General features: G+C 56.3%; 1 protein-coding gene across 1 annotated transcript in view; it reads right to left on the minus strand.

Annotated features, from left to right (window-relative positions):
- The window catches only part of RIMBP2 (RIMS binding protein 2), a 50,625-nt gene extending 39,055 nt beyond the window's left edge, over positions 1-11,570 (minus strand). The window contains exons 1-2 of the mRNA XM_087828679.1: positions 11,504-11,570; positions 10,972-11,106 (exon numbers count right to left, since the gene is read on the minus strand). The gene's annotated coding sequence lies outside the window, so the exon portion shown is untranslated. The remainder of the gene's footprint in view (positions 1-10,971; positions 11,107-11,503) is intronic.
- Between the last annotated feature and the right edge of the window lie 3,356 nt (positions 11,571-14,926).

Consider the following 14,926-nt stretch of genomic DNA (forward strand, 5'->3'; position numbering starts at 1 on the left):
GTGAAAGGCAGGGAAACCGCAGGGCCGGGGAAATTCGCGGCGCGTCTGATAAAAGCTAAGCAGGAACCCCTGGCCGTGGGGCTGGGGGAAGGAGGGCTGGAGCCGGCGTGGACGTCCCGTCGGTCTCCTCTGAGGACGAGACCGGGGCGAGGAGCCCGCGCGCATAGAGCAGGCGCCTGCCGAGAAACTGCTGTCCTGCGTCCGGGTCTAAGCCTCAGAGGGCTTTTCAAAAACCACTCGAAAGTCTTCAACGCAAGTTACACGCGAGGACTCGCCCTGCCGATGTCGTGTCTTCACGGCCCTGCGGGCAAGTCCACCTCCTTCCGAAGCTGATGAGCGGACAGGCACCGAAGCCCCTTCTGCGCCAGCGGAGCCCGTTTCTCTGCAAGGCGTCTGGGTGGCCTCTGCACGCCCGGCGATTAGCCCGAACGCGACATGCTGGACCGGTTCAGATACGAAATGGGAGGAAAGACCCAACGTGTGTCCGACCGTCGGGGTGGCTGGTTTTCCAGGAAGAGGTCCGGGGTCGGCCTCCAATTATGAACGAGGCCATTCGGAGGACTGGGCCGTCAGACCACGCGGGGAATCAAGTATGTAAGCGGGAGCTCGCGGCGGAGACCACCCGGAGCGTTCACGTCCGATGCTAATGCCCTTACGAGAAGCGGACGCGCCTCCCTGCAGAAAGGGCTCCGTTTAGGAGGCGCTGTTGTTTCCATGACAACCTCAGCCTTCCACGCAGTCACGGGGGCCGGCCGCCTGTGTCACACCAGCGGTCGGGTCGCCCGCCTGCCGACTGGCCCGTAATCGGGGCCTGCGCACCCCCCCCATCCGCACCCAGCGGCCCTTTCACATTCGGGTCAGCTCATGTCACCCACAGCTGCGGGGGGTTTTCCGTTTCAATTCTATGGAAAAGTCAACGTGTAAAGACGACAATGAATGGGACAGAGCGCAGGCGAGCGGGCGAGGGGTGACGTGCGGGAGCTGAGCTCACGGGCTCCGGGGCCTCTCCCCAACCCTGGGCTCCTGAGCTCACCGGGAACTTGAAAGCAACCCCAGGGAGGCTCCTGCACCGTGAAAATGGGCAAATAGTACAAGCCACAGTTTTGTGGGGGGTTTTCCCCCAAGAAATGCTTCACCAGAACCCCCCAGATGTTCGGATCAGGACCAAGTGGGAGTGAGGGACTGAGCCCGCCGGCCGGGAAGGGAGGAGAGCGTCGCAGAGGGAAGGCGCCCGGCGCAGACGCTGGCATGGGGACAGCTGGGTCTGCTGGGGGCAGTGAGGGGCAAGTGGGGGAGACTGGGGGGCAGACAACGTCCAGGAAGAAGGGTCCCACGGGGCCTGCAGTCAGAGGGAGAACTCTGAATTTTACTCTGCATCTTTTTCTATTTTAAAAAGATTTTTTATTGATTTTGAGAGAGAGAGAGAAACATCGATGTGAGAGGGAAACACTGATTGGCTGCCTCCTGCACACCCTCTTCTGGGGATCGAGCCCCAAACCTGGACATGCACCCTGGCCGGGAATCAGACCGGCAACCTTCTTCAGTACGCAGGGTGATGCCCAACCGGCTGACCCACACTGGCCAGAGCAGTCCCTGTACCTTGAACGCACACTTTAAACCAAAGCACACACGCCAAGGAAGGCGGGGGGGGGGGGGGGGGGGGAGAAGGGGGGAAACTCGCCGTCTCATGGCCAGGGCCTAGCGTTTCACCTGGGAGAGAACGGCTCCACTCCATTTGAGAGCCTGAACTGCACCTCCCATGCCCATGTGTCTGAGGCCCCCGCAGGTTGCCCACGCCCACAGAGCCCAGGACGCCCACCCCGTAGCTCTGGGCGCCGGCCCCGAGCGCAGCCAGCCCGGCCCGAGGGAGCCCCGGGCGCACCTGTGCTGCTCACGCAGGGACCCGAGCAGTCGCCCTGAAAAGGGAATCCAACCAAACTGTTCCTGTCTCCCGGCCAAGGCGTGGGCGAACCTGCCATCGCTGGGTTTGGAAGACAGAGGGACGTGAGGATTAGGACGGAGCTGGCGCCAGCCGCTGCCAGCAGCCGCGGAGCCCCGCGGAGGAGCCAAGAGGCATATGTGTGCGCCACAGGCCGTAAACGGAAGCCGGGGCCTCAACAAGTCACCCTGGGAGAGAGATTAGGAGGCGGCCTGTCCCTGCTGCCATCGGGCAGGTGCAGCGGCCACCGATAAAGACCTTCCCGTGGAAAGAGCCCTAGAAATGTGGCCGGGCGGACACCGGGCGCGGGGGCGGCCTCAGCAGAGGGCAGGCGGCTCGGCCCCGAGGCGGCCTCTCTGGGTCCAGCGGCTCAGGGCAGGGTGAGCAGCGCTTCCGTCGGCCAGGGAGACCCACCCGTGCGTCTCCCCCTGCGGCTGTGCCCCCGACACCGTCCACAGTCCGCAGGGAGGGCAGGCCTGGGCGCCGCGGTCCCCACCACGCCCTCCTGCTTGCATTTTTTTTTTTTTTAAATATATCTTTGTTGACTTCAGAGAGAGGAAAGAAGAGGGAGAGAGAGAGAGAGAAACATCAATGATGAGAGAGTCATTGATCGGCTGCAGCCCACAGCCCGGGCATGGGCCCCGACCGGAACCGAACCCCGATCGCCTGGATCCCAGGTCGACGCTCAACGCTGAGCCCCGCCGGCCGGGCCTGCTTGCATTTCTGACAGTTCTCACGTTTCACCAGGTTCGCCCGGTTCACTTCTGGACCTGCCCTGTAGGCTTTTGAGTCTGCACCCCCCTGACACTGTAAAACAGTGTTAATGAGAAAAGGCCGAGAGGAAGCGCACCCGAGTCAGTGCGCTGGCTGCTTTTCTGTCACTGATTTCTTCCGTCTTTCTCAAATGTGTTTTAGTAGCTTTAAAATGTTTTTGAAAACAGGAATTAAAATGACCGCAAGCACTTTCGGGGATCCACCAGGGACTACCCAGCAGACTGTCTCCGACACAGCCCCTGTGTTTCCTCCCTTTGGCTCAGGGCTGCGGGGCGGGGTTGTAAATAAGACAGAGAAGGGCTGGGCAGCGATGTCCTCCACTTTCTGTCCCACACCCAGACGGGCGGCCGCTGCCCGGGACAGCTTCCTCCCTTCAGGCCCACGCAGCCTGACAGCCCCTGCCATCCACAGCCTGAGGGCCGTAGCCCTCGGGACCTTCCCGCACCGTTTCTAGCCCCAAGCCCGTGCCCCTGATGTTCCCCATCCCGTCTGAAGTGTCTCTCCTCCTCTCCAGCCCACCATCCCAGCTTCTCTCCAATCTTCAAAACCCAGCTCAAAGCCCACCTCCTCCAGGAAGTCTCCCTTCCTCCCCCTCCGGCCTCTGGCCTCTCCTCTGCTCTGAGCTCTGTGTCGAAATTTCCCGACCGCAGGCAGGCAGGTAGGTCCTCCTTCACTTCCTGAGCCATATCCACCTGCTGTCTGTCTTGTTCATCTTTAAAGATTTTCCATTTAAATGAATCCACTTTCTTTTGACATCTTTTCAAATAAACTTACTTTCAGGGAGACTTGATGTCACTACACTGAACAGAGTCCGTCCGAGTCACCAGAATTCCTGTCCTGAGTGGAAACAGACAAATCTATCAGCCGCCTTGAGCCCTGAGGCCACCCACTCGGGCTGGGGACAGGGGCGGGCCCAGCAAAGGGAAGAAGGCAGGCTCCCAGCAAATGCGGTTATCTGCTTTGTTTCTTGTAGGATTGGCAGCCGCGGGGCTGTGGCACATTATTCATGCCGAACAGCAAGCTGTGTCCATGGATTAAAAATTAATTTGCTGTCCGGCCTGGCTTCCAGCTTGGCGCCTTAATTGAGTTTTGCTAGAAGACTGGAGCTGAGCTCCCAGGCATCGCTCAGCCGGCCCAGAGGCCTCGGCATTTGGGGAGAGGTGGGTGAGCTCGGCGATGCAGTTACCCTCCAGCCCACGGAGAACACTTATCTTCAGAGTCGCTCTGAGTCCAGCCTGGCTTCTCTCACAGGTGTAACTAGGAACCCGGCCATTGGTCTCCTTCTCCAAAGACAGGCTCAGCCAACTTGAGTCCCAACGGTGAGAGACAAGAGAGCTCGATCCCACTGTGGGAAAGCCGCTCTTAGGAGAGGCATAGTCTTAAGTTAAACATTTGAGTGGCTACTGCATGTTCAGTGTGCAAACAGTGGTGACGTAATCCCTCTAAAAGTTTATAGTGATCTTCTTGGCTAATGAACTTTCAATGAGAAGCATTAAAGAGACAGCTCTTTACTATCTCGGGGGGGGGGGGGCTCACTCATCCATCCCAGACCACCTGGAGTCCCCGTCGCAGGAGACAACGCTGGTGAAGACCGAAGGAAGACACTCCCCGCCCTCTCTGCTCATGTCCTCTCAGCCCACGTCTCCACATCTGCAAATAACAGGGGCCAATGCCAGGCAGGACCTTCCAGTGTCCCTTCAGGAACTCATCCCCATAGTTCTTGTTATATGAGCAGGGACTCTGTCTGAATGAAGCTCTATTCACAAGCACCAGGGGTTAGGATCTGGTCACATCTTTTAGGGGGACAAACTTAAAACCCATTACAGCTACCATCTTGCAACTACTAAGAAAATAAGTCTTGGGGCAAAGCCCGAACTTAGAAGGAAGGAAGGAAGGACAGACACAAGCTGGACATGTCGGTGATATAAGGGGTCTAACCTCACAAAGTCTATGCTACATCTCAATGCCCCGCCTTTTTGCTCCCCCAAATATTGTTTTATTTAAGCCGATTTGAATGGGTTTTCTATTATTTTTAACAAAAGCATCGTAAGTAAAATGAGTATGGAATTTCCCAAGTTACAGATCTCCTGAGGGCCCAAGTTACAGATCTCCTGAGGGGAGGGCCCACCCCAAAAGCAGGACCAGTTTCTGGGGAGGGGTGGGAGGGCCCACCCCAAAAGCAGGACCAGTTTCTGGGCACAGTGGCCAGGGCCTCCTGCCTCTGCTCGTGGTAAAGACAAACAGGCCAGGTGGGCCTTGTCCACATTCAGGTGCCCGTCTGCTGGGCGGGCAGGGAAGGGCTCCCCTCTGTCACCTCCCCGGCTGGCGGCCCTCCTTCCAGCCTGGAGCCCCCCACTCCTGGGGGCTGGGCCTCTTCTCACAGCGTGTGGACACATTTGAACAAACATTTTGGAGGCTGATGGAATTTCAAAATGAAGTTCAGGCAAAATGCCTTCTTCATAAACGTTGAGGTGGAAATGTTTTTTATAGCTTTGTAATGTAAATAACCTTCAGGTGAAGATTATTTACATTACAAAGCAATTGGGAGACGGAGCCTGAACAGGGGTGGGGAAGAGGTGCTTTGGTCCCATCCGACTGTGCAGCGATCCTGCCAATAATGCAAGACCAGCCCGTGGGAAAGAGAGGGAGGGAGGGGGAGGGGGAGGGACAGAGACAGGGAAGGAAAGACGGAGACTGAGAGGGAGATCACGTGGGGACCCCCCCCCAGACGTTCATCAGAGACAACGGGTCTTTGTCTAAAAGCCTGACATTAACAGATTTCTTGCTAATGAAGTTTCTGGTTTTTTTCATTACTTTGTAGGAAGCTGCCTTCAAATTGTGACACCAAATTGGCAAAGCTGGAAAAACATGTTTTTCAATATACTGAATTCACTCACTCACTCACTCATTCATTCACTCACTCATTCACTCACTCATTCACTCATTCACTCACTCATTCATTCATTCACTCACTCACTCACTCCCTCACACAATCACGTGCCAGCCCACATGTGTGCTTCCTATTGTCAGAGGGACGCCCTAGGTGCTGGGAAACGGAAGCAGTGAGGCCACCCCCCTGCCCCTGTGGGGTGCACAGACAGACAGACAGACAGACAGACAGCATGGCTAGGCAGTGCGCACTGCTCCCCACTAAGACAACTGCATCACAAAACCAGTTATAACCAAGAGCTCTGGCTACCCCGGGTCTTCCTGACTGAAACACGCCTGTTCCCATACGTCCATGTCACCATCGGCTCCTGAGTTCCTGGGGAAATAGGCCCTCAAATGCAAAGGAACCTAACAGCCCCAGTTTAGGGCGTGGAGAGCACGCGCCTGAGCTCCTGCGGCCGATCGAGGGGAACAGACCGGGTTTAGGGCGCCACAGCTCTGGGCCAGGGGCCTGGCGCGCTGTGCTGGGAAACAGGAAGCGCAAAAGCACCGCTCTCCAAAGGGCTGATTAGCGCGGATTCCTAATCTCACAGCCACGTCGTCATGGGAACCAGGCGTCGTCATGGCCACAGGTTAAAAATTAAGCTCCACCTGCGGCCGTGCTCCCTCGTCAGTCCCTCTGCCTCAGAGCCTCCCTCGTACCCGCAGCCGGCTGCCCTCTGGCCACAGCATCTGCCATGGCAAACGCTCTGTTGCCTGGTTACTAACTGGTGGCAGGGACAGGCCCTGTCTCTCTCCCATCGGTGTTTCTCTCTCCCCCCACCCCACCCCCACCTCCTCCCTTCTACTTGCTCTGAAAATCAATGGGAAAAATATCCTCCCGTGAGGATTAACAACAACAACAGACCCTTGATCCTGATCACAAGGCTTCTGAAAGAGGAGCATTAGGGTGATAGACTTCGGGGGGATCCTCTCCATGAGTGAAAAGTAGGAAGCCCAAGCAAGGAAAGTTTTAAGTTTCACGTGATTTTTTGAGCCTAGAACTGTAGACGCGTCAAGCAACAGAAAAACGGCAGCAGGTCTGTGAACCCTACATGCACGATGAAGGGACTCTGGTTACAACCGCAGCCAACACAGAGGAAACTGAGATTCCCGAAACATTGCTTGAGCTCCTGGATCAAGCCGTTCCTGACGCCACACTCCTCTCTCTTCAATTACACCAGTCGGTGAAGCCCCCTTTCTGTTTAATCTAGTTGGAGCTGGTTTCCTGTCATCAGCAAGCTCAAGAGCCCTGACAAACACACGGGCACAGGGCACAGCAAGCCCGAGCCCTTTCTGAGGGCACAGTCACACCAGCGGCCTCCACAGAACAAACAGAGAAAGTCGAGCACATTCCAGGGCCTGGCTTTGCCAAGAGACCAGAGAAAAACAGACGCTACGAAGACCCTGATACCAGAGCTGAACGTCTGAGTCTCACAGCGGTTTCCAAAGCGCCTGCCAAACACACCTGCGCTCTCTTGCTCCTTCCTGCCCTGAATGCAGACAGGGAGCCGATCCTGCCCGGCCCGCGGGCGCTTCCCGACAGGGTCAGGGCAGCACCGAGGAGTGTGTGACTGTAATTGGCACTAAGACTTTGATATCAACAGAGCCCTTTCCATTTTGACTCGTCTACTTAAAAAAAGGGGGGGGGGGACAAACAAAATGGAATTTAAAATATATAATTGCTTTAGTCATGAAGGATAATGACATTAAGAGCCGTTTGAACTTGACATTTTCACACAAATGACATTATGCGGAGACAGCCTGTCCTGAGGCCCTGAGCGGACAGACGTGAGCCTGGAACCTGCAGACGGTCCTGTCTGACCGCCGTCCTGGAGCTCAGGTCCTGTCTGACCGCTGTCCTGGAGCTCAGGTCCTGTCTGACCGCAGCCCTGGAGCTCAGGTCCTGTCTGACCATAGCCCTGGAGCTCAGGTCCTGTCTGACCGCAGCCCTGGAGCTCAGGTCCTGTCTGACCACAGCTCCCAAGGTTGCACCTAAGGTTATCGGGGCCTCAGTTTTGGAATCTCAATTTCCTCTGTGTTCCCCAGACAGCATGTGTTTGCCGTTTCTGGGTACCAACTATTCTCGTCTCCTTTCTCCTCAAACAAGCACGACGTGTGTTTTGTGGACATAAAGATGCTGAGAAAGGAAACTCTATCACTACCATGAAACCACAGTTAAAATGCAAGTTATAATTTTTCTAATAAATGATTCGATTTTTCCAGCAAATTCATGACTGTATTTGGTTTGGTTGGTTACGTCTGTCTAGGTTGTTACCTGGTGGACACCCTGGATGTAGGCAACGCCAGGCTGAAGGTCAGAACATTCTCCACAGAGGCCAAGAGGCCACGGTCTCTCCCTCTGACTGTCCTCAAGGTTCAGATGTAACCACCCCTGTCCCGAGAGCTCAGACACCGAGTTAAGTCCTTGCCTGCCAACCCCAGGAGGAAGGAACGTTCGACTTGTCTAAGAGGCAAGTGAACGGAACGAGCAGGTGGCATGGGTCAAAGTCCCGGGACACTGGGGGGTCCACTTCCTTCCGGGTCAGTGATTCCCGGTTTCAACAAATATTGCCCGAGCGCCTATAATGTGCTGCCAGGTGGTAAGATCACGCGCGTGTGCACATGTACACACAATATGGAGACAAAGGTCCGGAAAGACCAAACGGATGACAGTGGCCAGCTGGGCGGAAGGAAGAGTCAAAGACGCCTGAGTTTTCACAAACTGAGCATGTCGTCTTCTGCCCCAGTAATGAAAGTGAGTCTGAAAAGGAGCAGAGCGGTGTCTGTGTGCACCTGGACACGGGACACACGTGTGCACGCACACGAATGCACCATCCCAGCGTTCTCTGTGCATCTCATAACATGTGAAGACATTGTGTATGCGTGCGTGTGCGTGCGTGTGCATGTGCGTGTGTGTGTGCGTGTGTGCGCGCGTGTGCGGTGTGCGTGTGTGCGCGCGTGTGCGGTGTGCGTGTGTGTGTGCGTGTACCCACAGGGAAAGGTCTGGGAATCCTGAAGGGAAACTCCAGACTGCCAACAGTGATTGGCGATGGGTGAGGCACAGGAAGGTGGCACAAGTTTCTACCTTACACACCTGTGTAAGGTGTGACTCCACTGATCCTCTGTTGCCCCTGAATATGATTTTAAAGACATTCCCCCAAGTTCACAACCCCTGTGAAAATGTCATTGATAACATAACTTCTCCAGCTCAGGTCTGTGAATAAACACCTGACAGGCTGTTGACACAGAGGGGCCCTGGCGGCCGCTGGGAGGATGGTGACATTGTACCGAGGAGAATGACCAGTGCAGGTTTCTATGGAAAACGTTGCCCTCGTGGAGCTTCAACCTTGGCAACTGCTCAGGTGTGTGTTTGAGGCAGTTTGAATTTTCTGGGGCTGCAGGAGCTCCCTAGGCCTTCTGAGTTGAACACACAGCCCCTGACACTCACGGGCCAGGATCCCCATTTCCATAAGTCCTGAGGATGTTGTCTGATTGCTTTCCCTTCACGGTGAAATGATTCCAACATTCACTCCCTTCCAAAGTGAGGACAAGAGCTAAATTTAAATGCAATAATTTAATGATGCATCTGCAAAGCGGCCAACAGTCTATCAAAAAAAACCCCTAGCCCGTTCCAAATATAGGAGAGATTTGCACACACGTGCATCACCCCTCTCTGCAGCTTCAGCCCCAGAGCGAGCAAAATAAAAGCATCTAGTAACCTTCCTGCACCCGAGAGAACAGAGTGACTTCTGAGTCCCCAGGCCATGGGGAGTAAATGAACTGGGAAAATTACATGCAAATAGCCACCCACATCACTCAGTGAGACACATCCTGTTTGAAAGTGTTCTTAACGACACAGTTTGTCTGTTCAGGGCGCGCAAATACGTCTGCTCTCGTAAATGACACCTATCAGGGGAACTGCTCCTGTTGTATTGAAAATGATGAAAGATGTGGGGTTGGGGGATATTTTCCAGGCATCTCTCCATCCCCGAAGGTCCTGCCTTTACTGATGAAGTGATAGTTTTTTGGTTTTGGGGTTTTGGCTGAAACTGAAAACAAATGGTTACCAAGTATGTATTCTACATCTGAAACAGCTGAGTTCCCCGTACAGAAAATGAACATATAAACTAGAAATCACAAGAGTGGGTGTGAATTTAAGTCTGCTGAATGGCTGGGACCATTCCTACCATCACCATCACCATCATCGCCATTAAAATCACCTTCATCACCATCCCCTTCATCACCATCCCCTTCATCACCATCCCCACCGCCATCAGCACCTCCACCATCCCCATCCCCCCTTCACGTTTACTGGAATATGAGACTCAGGCCCCTTTGTCTCTGTCAGGTTCACTCCCAATGCCGCGCCCAGACAGCTGGCTCACCTGCTTCATGCTCTAAATGTCTGACTAACAACCACGGCAACCGGGGCCTGGCCGGCCACGGGCCACAGGAAAGCCTTTGGCAGAAAGGGGCAGCTGTCCTTCTCGCCCCCCGCAATCACCGCGTGTTCCGACTGTGCCTCCGCACAGGAGCCCGCAAACCACATGTGCGTAAAGGAACGGAGCCAGCCCCGGAGTCACCCGAACTCTGGACCCGGCCGTCCGACGGCTGCTTTTCTCCCTGTTTAGGGGCAACTCGAACTCAAAACGGAGTTTCGGTGCAAAATGGAATCCACCCCTTCCCCACAGACCCGACGTTCCTTCCATCGCTCTCGTCTTAGGCAACGGGGCTCCTCCCTCTGCCGCCTTGTCCACGTCTAAACCTGGAAGTCACGATCCCCATGCCGTCCTGCTATCTTCCCCGCGTCCCTCACAATGACGCCGGTTCCAGCGGCCCCTCCGCTCCCGTCCCTGATGCCCATCCGGGACCCCGCTGCCCCCACTGGGTGACGTGGTGGCCTCCTGCTCTCCCTGCTACCACCCCGCCTCCGTCTCCACACAGGGCTTGGAGCGACTGCGCTGGAAGGCGACTTGGACCATGTCACTCTCCCACCTAAAGCCTGTCACTGCGGACTGGCCATGGCTCTCACGACTTACAATCGATACTCTAACAGACTGTGAGGTCCTGAATGACCTGCCCCGTCCACCTCTCCCCGTCTGGGTCCAGACAACCACTTTCCACGCGCAGAGTCCTTGGTGCCCCGCGGCCTCTGGACAGCCACTGCCCCCCATCCTGCTCTGGCCTCCCCGCTGCCCTCCCGGCTAACTGACGGACACTCGGCAGTTGGCCAACGCCTCTGAACAGACCATTAAACAATGAAGAAGTGGGCGCAGCCCCGACCAACGCAGGGAACGGGGCCTCAGGAGGAAGAACGGACAACGTACCGCGAAGTTCCCCGGCGGGGCTCCTGGTCGCAGGGCAGGAAACAGGTGCCTCCCGGAGGGGCCTTCCCAGCGCTGGGTCCGACCAAACGCGTCTCCTGGGCCCACGGGCTTCAGGTACGACAGCTCATCTCTAAACTGTGGGAGGAAGCATACGAACTTCGGTCACAAACGAAGGGCCTGTGAGCTGCTTTTCTGCTCCCGTCACCGTCCACCCCGGGGACGCGGGGGCTACGCTGCCGTCTTCCAGTTCTCAGCACCAAGCGACAGGGCTCCGAGCGAGCTCACGGTCCCTGCCGGGCGGGGTCTCTCCCTCTGACCGAATGTCCTAGCGTGTAACAATCCAGGAATAGAGACGCACCCTGACGCACAGCTTACGTGGCCCTCGGAGTGAGACCGCAAGTTCCCCCGTGGACCAAGGGGAAACGTGTGCGGGGCTCATTTCCCCTCCCTGTCCCGTCACGACGGGCCACCGGCCGACGGCAACAGGGCAGCATGGGGACCACAGCCAACAGCCAGCCCGCTCTGCACACACCCTTCCTCGCAGGCGACCAGAAGCGTCGCTACGGGTGAGATTAATGAACGTGGGGCTGAAAAACAGTCCATGGCCAGCACGCAGCTTATTTCAATCAACGCTGTCGGCCTACACAGCGCCTGCTGGTCGTCAGACACAAACACCAACGACACCCGGTCCTTCCAGGGCCCGCACCTCACAGTGGAGGCCACGGCGTTCGTGTGTCATTTCAATTGGAGGGAGACTTTAATAAGGTTTACAGCGATGTGAGAGGAGATGGGAGGGGAGCTGTCTAGACAGGAGGTCGGGGGTATTTCCTGGAGACAGTTAATGACAGAGCTCAGGACCCAGGAGCAGCGGGAGGAGCTCGCGGCCGGGAAGCGTCAAACTGAAAAACAGGGAACAACGGGGACCCTCCCCACCCCACCCGCATAAAGCAGGGAGTCGGGCCTTTCTCCACAGCACCCTCAAACTAGGCAGGAGACTGGAAATACAATAACCCCAAAACGACTTCCACACAGTGACGCAGGGGCCGCCACAGCAAAAGGCCCAGTGTCCTGGTCACTACTCTGGCGGGAGTCACCGTGGACAAGCCCCCGACACCCCGCGAGCTCCAGAACCAACCAACCCAGTAAGGATTACCTGCTACGTTAAAAAAAAAAAAAACCCACATGGAAGATTAAAGTCAAAGGACATAAAAGTAAAACCCAGGAGGAAGTGGGACGGTGCAGTCGAGCTAAGGGAACGCCGCAGGAATGGGGGGATGGCACAAGGACAGTGAAGGACCAGGGACCGCGTGCCGGCCGCGCAGACCGCTGCTCAGATGAAGTGGGACTTCAGTGGCGGGTGCGGAAGGTAAACTTCAGGAAGTCACCCCAAGTGACTGAAAGCGTAAAAGAAAAAAATAAGACTTTAAAGATCCATCGGGGAGGCCTAAGGCCTACGAGTCAGGCTTCCAGAGGGAGAGAGTGTGACGGAAACTGCCGGTAAGATATACGAGAGCTTCCTAGGTTAAAGGGCCGCATGAGTGCCCTGCAAGACCAGCCCAAAGAAACCAAAGAGAACGGAGAACCTAAGAAACGGCGGGTCCCGCGGAACAGCGGCAGGAACCTCCCCGGGTGGCCGCTGAGCCGTCGGCCTGCAGCAAGAAGACAGAGGGTTTTAAACGTGAGGGCCGACTTTCCCGCCTGTTGTCTGAGCCACGGCTCCTTAACCCTCCGCTCGTCCAGCCCCCAAAGCGGCTACTCACAGAAGGCCGGGGTCAGCGCTCTGGGGGACCAGCGGGGCCAGCGGGGCCACCCAGGCAGCACCAGCTTCCTGTCCCCGAGGACAGCAGCCGCTCCCAGCCGCTCTCAGCCCCGACGTCTGCGCCAGGCAGGTGTCCAGCGGGAAGGCTGTTTACTTATTCATGCCCTGCCCCCCGGGCCGGGGACGGCTTTGTGTCAGCTGAGCAGGATGGGAATTCAATCCCCAAACGGGGACCGCTCGCCACATGGCACGTCTGTCACAGGGAGCCAGGCACAGAAGCCGACGGCGGCCCCTTCCCTCCCTGGACCTCCTGGACCCGCCGGCTGTCCCAGCTATTTGCTGATTCCTAATTTTTTTGTATGAAAGAACGTACACTGTACATTTCTATTCTTTTTTTTTGCACTGAAAGGTTCCGATGGCCCGGAACGTAGTTTATCTTGGTGAGCGTGCCCTGTGCACTGGGGGATACGCTCTCTGCCGCTGCTGCGTGAAGTTTTCGATGAGAGGCGATGAAGTCATTCGGCCTGGCCCTGCCAAGGCAACCGCAGGTGGGACTCGAAATTCAATAAATCTAGGAGCTTTTCTCATCGCCAATTCTTCAGTTGACAATTCTGTATGTCCCAAGAGCGACGTTATAAATACCCAAATCGCCCCTGGCAGAAAAAACGTTCCCCACCCCTGCGACAGAGGGCGCCTGCCCGAGAGCACCTGGCGGGCAAGAGCAAGTCCGTGTCTGGCACTTTCAGTCTCTTTGTCGACATTACCTTCCTAACTGGGATAGGTTCCCTTCAGCCTGAGTGAGTTTCTTTACCATTACGCAGCGCAGACCTCTTGTGAAAAAAGTCCTCGGTTCTGGCGTTTTTGCCCTGCCTCTCTTTTCCTTCCGGGTCTTCGATCGTAAGTATATTAGACCTTTTGATAGATTGCTTTGTCGTGAAGATTGCTTGGGGGGAGCAGAGGAGGAACCCTTTTTTTTAAATCTCTGTGCTACAGTTTGGATAGTTGCTGTTTCCATGTCTTCAAGTTCAGCAATGTGTTGTTTCCACAATACTTAATTTACTGTTGAGCCTATCGACAGACAGCTTTTAGACTTTCTAAAGCTACATGGTTTCCTCCGACCACAGCTTCGTAGCGGTCTTGGGCACCGGGAGTCGGGAAACGACGGCGCCTCCACCTGTGTTAAATAAAGTTTTATTGGCACCCAGCTGCACCCACTTGTGGCCATGTGACCCGCAGCGGCTTCCCTGGGCTGCAGCAAAGGTGAGTAGTTGCCATGGAGACGGGGCAGCCTTCCAAGCGAGCACCGCGACTGTCTGGCCCTTTCCAGAAAAGCTTGCTGACCTGAGCACACCGGCTCCTTTGTTGCCCTTAATGTCTAAAGAGTCCTGCGATTCTGTTTTTCGCTTTGCAAATATGTAACATCCACACGTTTCTATAATGCTCTGTAAATAGATGCGTTGCCGCTTTTTAATGCGCTGCGCTGGTCCAGGCATTCTCTCCTGCGATGGCGCCAAGACCCGGCCCCCAGGAGCCTGCCGCCTGTACCCGGAGACGTCAGCAGCCGCAGGAATGAGACAAACGCGGCCAGAACAGGGAAGCGGCCACCCCGCCCCAAGTACACTCGCTGCAGGCGCTCGACCCAACCAGGCCCGGCCTGGACGCAGGGAGAGCCTCCCACTTAAACGAGCGAGACCATGGAGCTGGACCCTCGAATACCCACACTGATGCTGCTCGGGGACCAGGGGCACAGAGGGACCTCCACTGGCTGGGAAAAGTCGGCGACGCCAACCTGCGATTTATTCCGAGGGGACCCGGACGAACCAGCTTGTGCGGAGGGTCTGGCGGGGGCAGCGGGGACGAATGGGAAAGCCCGCTTTCGTCTTCTCTGAGTCCCCGCGTTCAAACGCTCCGCTTTAATGGTCCCTCACAAAGTGTGTGAGTCCCAACCTCCGACGTTACCCTGAAGCAGCCGCCCCGTGTTTCCTGAGCCTCCCCTTTGGCATATAGTGTATCTTGCTCTCAACAGGCCTGCGCTGGGGACCCTCACAATCAGACCAGGCAGCTGGACGGGCCCGCCCCACTTCAAACTCGATGGACTGAACGTCTTGAGTGTCTGCTGTAGGGGCTGAGCCCCGAGGCGCCTGGCTTCTCCCACCCTCCTCTCTCCACGTCTGCACTGACCTCCCGGCACTAGCA

Source organism: Miniopterus natalensis, chromosome 20 (genome assembly GCF_054644295.1).
Source record: "Miniopterus natalensis isolate mMinNat1 chromosome 20, mMinNat1.hap1, whole genome shotgun sequence".
In the NCBI taxonomy this organism is placed as follows: domain Eukaryota; kingdom Metazoa; phylum Chordata; class Mammalia; order Chiroptera; family Miniopteridae; genus Miniopterus; species Miniopterus natalensis.